This window comes from Phyllobates terribilis, unplaced genomic scaffold (genome assembly GCF_046119375.1).
Source record: "Phyllobates terribilis strain yellow unplaced genomic scaffold, ASM4611937v1 Scaffold_12__6_contigs__length_324123572, whole genome shotgun sequence".
Classification (NCBI taxonomy): Eukaryota; Metazoa; Chordata; class Amphibia; order Anura; family Dendrobatidae; genus Phyllobates; species Phyllobates terribilis.
Window position 1 is genome coordinate 174,319,805 of NW_027362772.1, and position 6,270 is coordinate 174,326,074.

General features: G+C 42.3%; 1 non-coding gene across 1 annotated transcript; it reads right to left on the bottom strand.

Annotated features, from left to right (window-relative positions):
• Positions 1-605: 605 nt before the first annotated feature.
• On the bottom strand, positions 606-678 carry TRNAF-GAA (transfer RNA phenylalanine (anticodon GAA)). Its single transcript has one exon. It is a non-coding gene; the product is annotated as a tRNA-Phe (tRNA).
• Positions 679-6,270: the final 5,592 nt, after the last annotated feature.

Here is a 6,270-nt window from a genome sequence, read left to right on the forward strand (position 1 = left end):
TTTCACTCTGCAACATCCAGAATTGCAAATTAGCCAGTTTATTGCCCAGCTTGCGCTTATGGAGACAAGCACCCCATACATTTTAAGTGGGCTCTCCTCGCTAGAGAAATGCCAAATCTGTGGATTCTTTGTCTTACCATTAACGTGGAAACCCCTTTTTTTAGAATGAAAGATGACGGTCCTGAGTTGGGGCTTGTGTTTTTTGCCTTCCTGGCTTTTTCCCCAAATAGTTTTGTTCCTGGCATATTTTTTAAGCATATTTGTCTCAGTAATGCCACAGCAATTCATAGTCAAACATAAATGGCTGAAATCATTCAGCTAGTGTCTGATACATGCTGCCCGTATTAGCTATCAGGTTTCCTTTAAATCCTCATACAGCTAAGTCAAACTAAATTAAAACAAAGTGATGACGTCCAGAATGAAGGAAAAATTACAAAAAATATTATTTTCCTCAAAAGTTAAAAGTGTTAAGTTCTCAAGTTTCTATCAATTTATTTCCTGTAGATAGTTATAATGATTAGGACTTTTACATTCTCTGTAAACAGTCAGTCCATATGCTTTGTTTATTTTCTGCTTAAAATTTAATGGGTGAATAAAAAAACTTTTGCCAAAACCCAAGATTGAACCAGGGACCTTTAGATCTTCAGTCTAACACTCTCCCAACTGAGTTATTTCGGCAGGACACATTTAGATTCAGCAATGTTCAACACACTGTAGATGTCACAACTGGATGTATTTATTTTTGCTTTGACTTGTTTTTGAAAGATTATCTATATTTGAAAGTCCCACTATTTTGCGTACATATTTAAGAACTTACATTAATTCTTTGTGAATAAATAGAAAAAAATTGCAATTCTGCATTTTTTTTACATTTTCAAATTTACTCAATTCGCCAGGGTAATTCTGACTGTGTCTCTGTAGGACAGTTGATGATTGAGCATAAAACACAATTTGTAAACATAATTTTGCATCAAGCTTTATTTTTTTATTAGGTGCAAACAATTGGAGTGAAGAAAGGAGATGCAAATTTAGAGAAAATATTCTACTGATTGTTAATGTTGAAAGTGAAAACATTTGTCCCAAAATGTGGTGAAACTTTGATGTCAGTATCACATGCGCATTTCAGACTTGTTAAACTATGTTCATCTGCTCTTTTAGCTTTTGTTTATTAAGTATATTTATAGTCTATTGATGCCTGAGGTAAAAAAATCTGAAATGAGACTTACTGGTAATTCGGTTTTTTAGGAATCTTCCACGACAGCATGTTAGCAGGTTCACTTTCTGCCCTAATAAGGACAGAGAACACATAGAGATGAAATATTCCCTCCCATTTTCCTATCCACAGTATTTTTCCGATGCCAAAGCAACAACTAACATATGCACAAAGAAACTATTTGATGTTCCCAGAAGTCTTTTGTGAAAGCACAAATTCAGGACATTTAAGATTTGCCTCAAGGACCCCCAGGAATACTGCCAAAGTGCCAGTGTTGAGAATTGGTTTTGCTAAGCCCCATCACTTTTAGTTTTTGATTTGAGATTGCCAACCATAGAGTGGAACCCCAACTGATCAGTAACAGGAGTGAAGCTGTACAACTTCTTGAAAGAAAATGTTAATGTCAGAAGTGGGATTCAAACCCACACCTCAATAAGAGACAATGAGCTGAATGCATCGCCTTAGACCTCTTGGCCATCCTGACTTCTTCTGCCTTTTGTAACTTAACTCTTTCTAAGCTAAGCAGTAGAAAGATGAGCATTACTAGTGATGAAAGGAAATATACCATGATTTCATTTATTATAATATTGATTTGTAACCTATTAGTTACAGCCAATTTTGAGCTTCATGACCAAGCACCGTTTTTTAAATCTGACATGTATCACTTTATGTGGCAATAACACTGGAATACTTAACATATCCCCGTGATTCTGATAGTGTAATTTTGTAACACATTGTACTTTATATTAATGGTAAATTCAGGTCAATATATATTTAATTTTTCATGTGATAATATCTAAAGTTGCACAATTTCATTGAAATGCGGTGATGCCCCATATGTCTTCAGAAACTACTGTTTGGTCACACAGCAGGGCTTTGAAAGTAAGAGCACTATTTGGGTTTTGGGAATGCAGATTTTGCAAGAATATTTTGAGGGTGACATTTGCGGAGTTCCAAAAGTACCAAAACAGCAGAAACCCCTCCAAAGTGATCCCATTTTATAAATTACTCCTCACAATGAATTCATCAACACCGGCAATTACTAATTTTGTCCAACAGGTGTTTTCACTCTGCAACATGCAGAATTGCAAATAAGCCAGTTTATTGCCCATCTTGCGCTTATATAGACTAGCACCCCATACATTTTAAGTGGGCGCTCCTCGCTAGAGAAATGCCAAATATGTGGATTCATTGTCTTACCATTAAAGTGGCATCCCTATTTTTAGAATGAAAGATAACGGTCCTGAGTTGGGGCTTGTGTTTTTTGCCTTCCTGGCTTTTTCCCCAAACAGCTTTGTTGCTGGCATATTTTTGAAGCATATTTGTCTCAGTAATGCCACAGCAATTCATAGTCAAACATAAATGGCTGAAATCATTCAGCTAGTGTCTGATACATGCTGCCCGTATTAGCTATCAGGTTTCCTTTAAATTCTCATACAGCTAAGTCAAACTAAAATAAAACAAAGTGATGACGTCCAGAATGAAGGAAAAATTACAAAAAATATTATTTTCCTCAAAAGTTAAAAGTGTTCAGTTCTCAAGTATCTATCATTTTATTTCCTGTAGATAGTTATAATGATTAGGACTTTCACATTTTCTGTAAAAAGTCAGTCCATATGCTTTGTTTATTTTCTGCTTAAAATTTAATGGGTGAAGAAAAAAACTTTTGCTGAAAACCGAGATTGAACCAGGGACCTTCAGATCTTCAATCTAACGCTCTCCCAAATGAGCAATTTTGGCAGGACACATTTAGATTCAAGAATGTTCAACACACTGTAGATGTCACAACTGGATGTATTTATTTTTACTTTGACCTGTTTTTGCAAGATTATCTATATTTGAAAGTCCCGCTATTTTGCGTACATATTTAAGAACTTACATTAATTCTTTGTGAATGAATAGAAAAATACAGCAATTCTGGATTTTTTTTACATTTTCAAATTTACTCAATTCGCCAGGGTAATTCTGACTGTGTCTCTGTAGGACAGGTGATGATTGAGCATAAAACACAATTTGTAAGCATAATGTTGCATCAAGCTTTATTTTTTTCTTAGGTGCAAACAATTAAAGTGAAGAAAGGAGATGCAAATTTAGAGAAAATATTCTACTGATTGTTAATGTTGAAAGTGAAAACATTTGTCCCAAAATGTGGTGAAACTTTGATGTCAGTATCACATGCGCATTTCAGACTTGTTAAACTATGTTCATCTGCTCTTTTAGCTTTTGTTTATTAAGTATATTTATAGTCTATTGATGCCTGAGGTAAAAAAATCTGAAATTAGACTTACTGGTAGAGTTGAGCCACCCCCGTAGTGTTCGAGTTCGGTTCGGTTCGTCGAACACCCGTGTGTTCGTCGAACTGTTCGTCGAACACCTTCGAACACCGTTAAAACCAATGGCAGGAAAGCAAAAACACATAGAAACACATAGAAAACACCTTCAAAGGTGTCCAAAAGCTGACAAACTGCTCAGAAGACACAACTAACACATGGAAAAGTGACAAGTACATATAGTGATGCGAAAAGAAAAGAGGTGGAGGAGTAAAAGGAGGGGGAGACACAGATATAGGCATGTCATGCCCTTCTAAAATCCAAAAAGTGAGAAGCCGACACGTTCAGTCCGCTCCTGCCTGTGCCACCTCCGCGTCGCCGGGTTTGTGCCAGAGCCGCGGTGAACCCTGACGGCCAGCCCCCCTCTCCCAATACTGGTGCCTGTCCGCTGGTGGGTCGAGCGAGCCCCCCTGTGGTGGAGGCAGCTCTAAGCTTTTTAATTTAAATTGTCTCTCTAATTTGAATGAATACACTTTAAATCCATTTACAAGGATCTATTGGAGGGCAAGTCTCATGCCAGCAGCCGCGTAATTCCAGCTCCAGTAGCGTCCACTAAAGCTGCTGCAGTTAAAAAGCTTTTATAAGGATCGAGCTCGGCTGTCCACCGCAAGGCATCCCACTGCCAGTCCCAGCCCCTATGCCTTGGGGTGCCTCCTGATGCTCTTCACTGAGTATCCCGTGGTCCCGAAGCATTTCCTTTGAAAAAATTAAGTGTCCAAACTACAGGTGGTGTAGCTTGCTTAACAGCCGGGATAATCCGCTGACTAGCAGACACTGCTACTATGCACAAAGTATTTCCTGGGCTAGACGCAGTTAAAAATTTGTAATTAGATACTCTCGTTGGATGCTGAGAAAGCATTACATAGAGTCTCCTGGCATGCCATATATGATTCTCTTAAAAAGCTTGGGGTAGGGGTCTAGGGGACCCTTTTATAGCCAAAATCACGGCCCTGTATCGCAATACGTCACCTAGGCTGAAGATAAATGGAACTGTAGCACCCTGAGGGCTCGGTTGCTACAGAGGTATTGCACCTCACCCAGAGGTGCGATATCTCACTCTCAGGTAAGGATGTAGCGTGGATCAGGACCCGACACCTGCATGCATTACACCACATTGCCGTGGGGCAGGGCGACCAATATGCCCCTGAGATGGGCACGACAGTCCCTATCCCTGGCTGGAGTGGGGGGAGGGAACACTGAGGAAGGGGAACACTGTAGTGCAGGAGCAGGGAGGAAGCAGTTCCTGGGTGCATTGAGAAGGGAGTATAAAAGGTGGGCACCATCTTAGTTCAGTGCAGAGAAGTCTGAGCAGAAGTGGCAGGGAGCAGGGGCTCTGCATGAGCTCTGCTCCGGAGGCGGGCCTAGTAACAGAGGCCCAGGCCTGGAAGAGGGAGAAGGAAGGAAGAGGAGCGGAGAAGGCTCCAGGAACGAGGAACGAAGGGATCCCAGGGGTGCGGACGGGCGAGTCGCCACCGCACGCCCGAATCCACCTGCGTGGAGGGGTCAGGCCAAAGGGGGAGACCGGTCCCCGAAACTAGTGGAGGCAGGAAACGACCCTCAGCTAGAAACAGGAGGCTGTGACATTTTATGTGGCGCAGCCCCTCGCTACACCCGCTAGGAAGGCACCACATAGGGTCAGGGAAACTGGCGCCAAGTTTACCAAGAGGAGGCCCGAGGCAGTCGGACAGAAGGGTTGGTAAGAAAGGCAAGACAAAGGACACACAAAGGGGGTCCTGTGAAGCGCTCCAAAGTTATCTGGGAGTTGTCTGAGCCCCTCACCTGGTGAGCACAGTACGACGTGGGCAGCCGTTACCTGCAGACGTGATCTGGATAATAAGAACTGTGAGTAAAGGCCCTGGACTGCATCACTGACTCTGTGTCATTACTGCTGCTGCCCTGCACCATCACCCCCATCCTCCGCATACACTGCCCTGAGGCTATACTCCTCCCGTGGGGAGTTATGCTACGCTCTGCTGCACCCACGACACCAGCCTCAGCGGTCTGCCCTGCAGCGGCGGTTCACTCTGACCGCAATCCACGGGTGGTGTAGTCGGACATTTAAACATCAAAACCACATAAATAGTTCCGCCACTGGTTTGACCGCCCTGAGCCACGGAACCGGGTCGCCGCCATGGAGACTACAACCACCAGCATCCACCAAAAAGGGTCCGGCTCCGGGTGTCCCAAGGCCCAGGGGGTGCATCAGAACATTTTCATCACCTTTCACAATCACCAATGGGACAAGGCAGGGATGTCCTCTGTCCCCTCTCTTATACATCCTAGTGACGGAGCACCTGCTCTCATCAATTCGCCATAACCCCAATATTAGGTGGATTCAGGTGGGAGGCACCGAGTACAAGTGCTCTCTATTTGCTGATGATGTCCTAGTATATATCACTCAATCACATATATCCATCCATGCTGTTATGGCTGAAATAGATCACTTTGTTACATGGTCAAATTTTAAAATCAATGCAGCGAAGTCTGAGGCCCTCGATGTCTCCCTCCCCAAATTCATACAGGATTCCATCCAGTCCAACTTTCCCTTTGTCTGGCCCTCACAGGGTATCAAATACTTAGGAATTCCTATTCATAGAGACCTCTCCCATCTATGTTATCTTAATTTTGTGCCATTTATTGAACAACTCCATACAGACCACGGATGGCAAGTTAGAACTGTAAGATTCACTACGTGAACCACTGGTGTTGTGGAAAAGCACATGTACA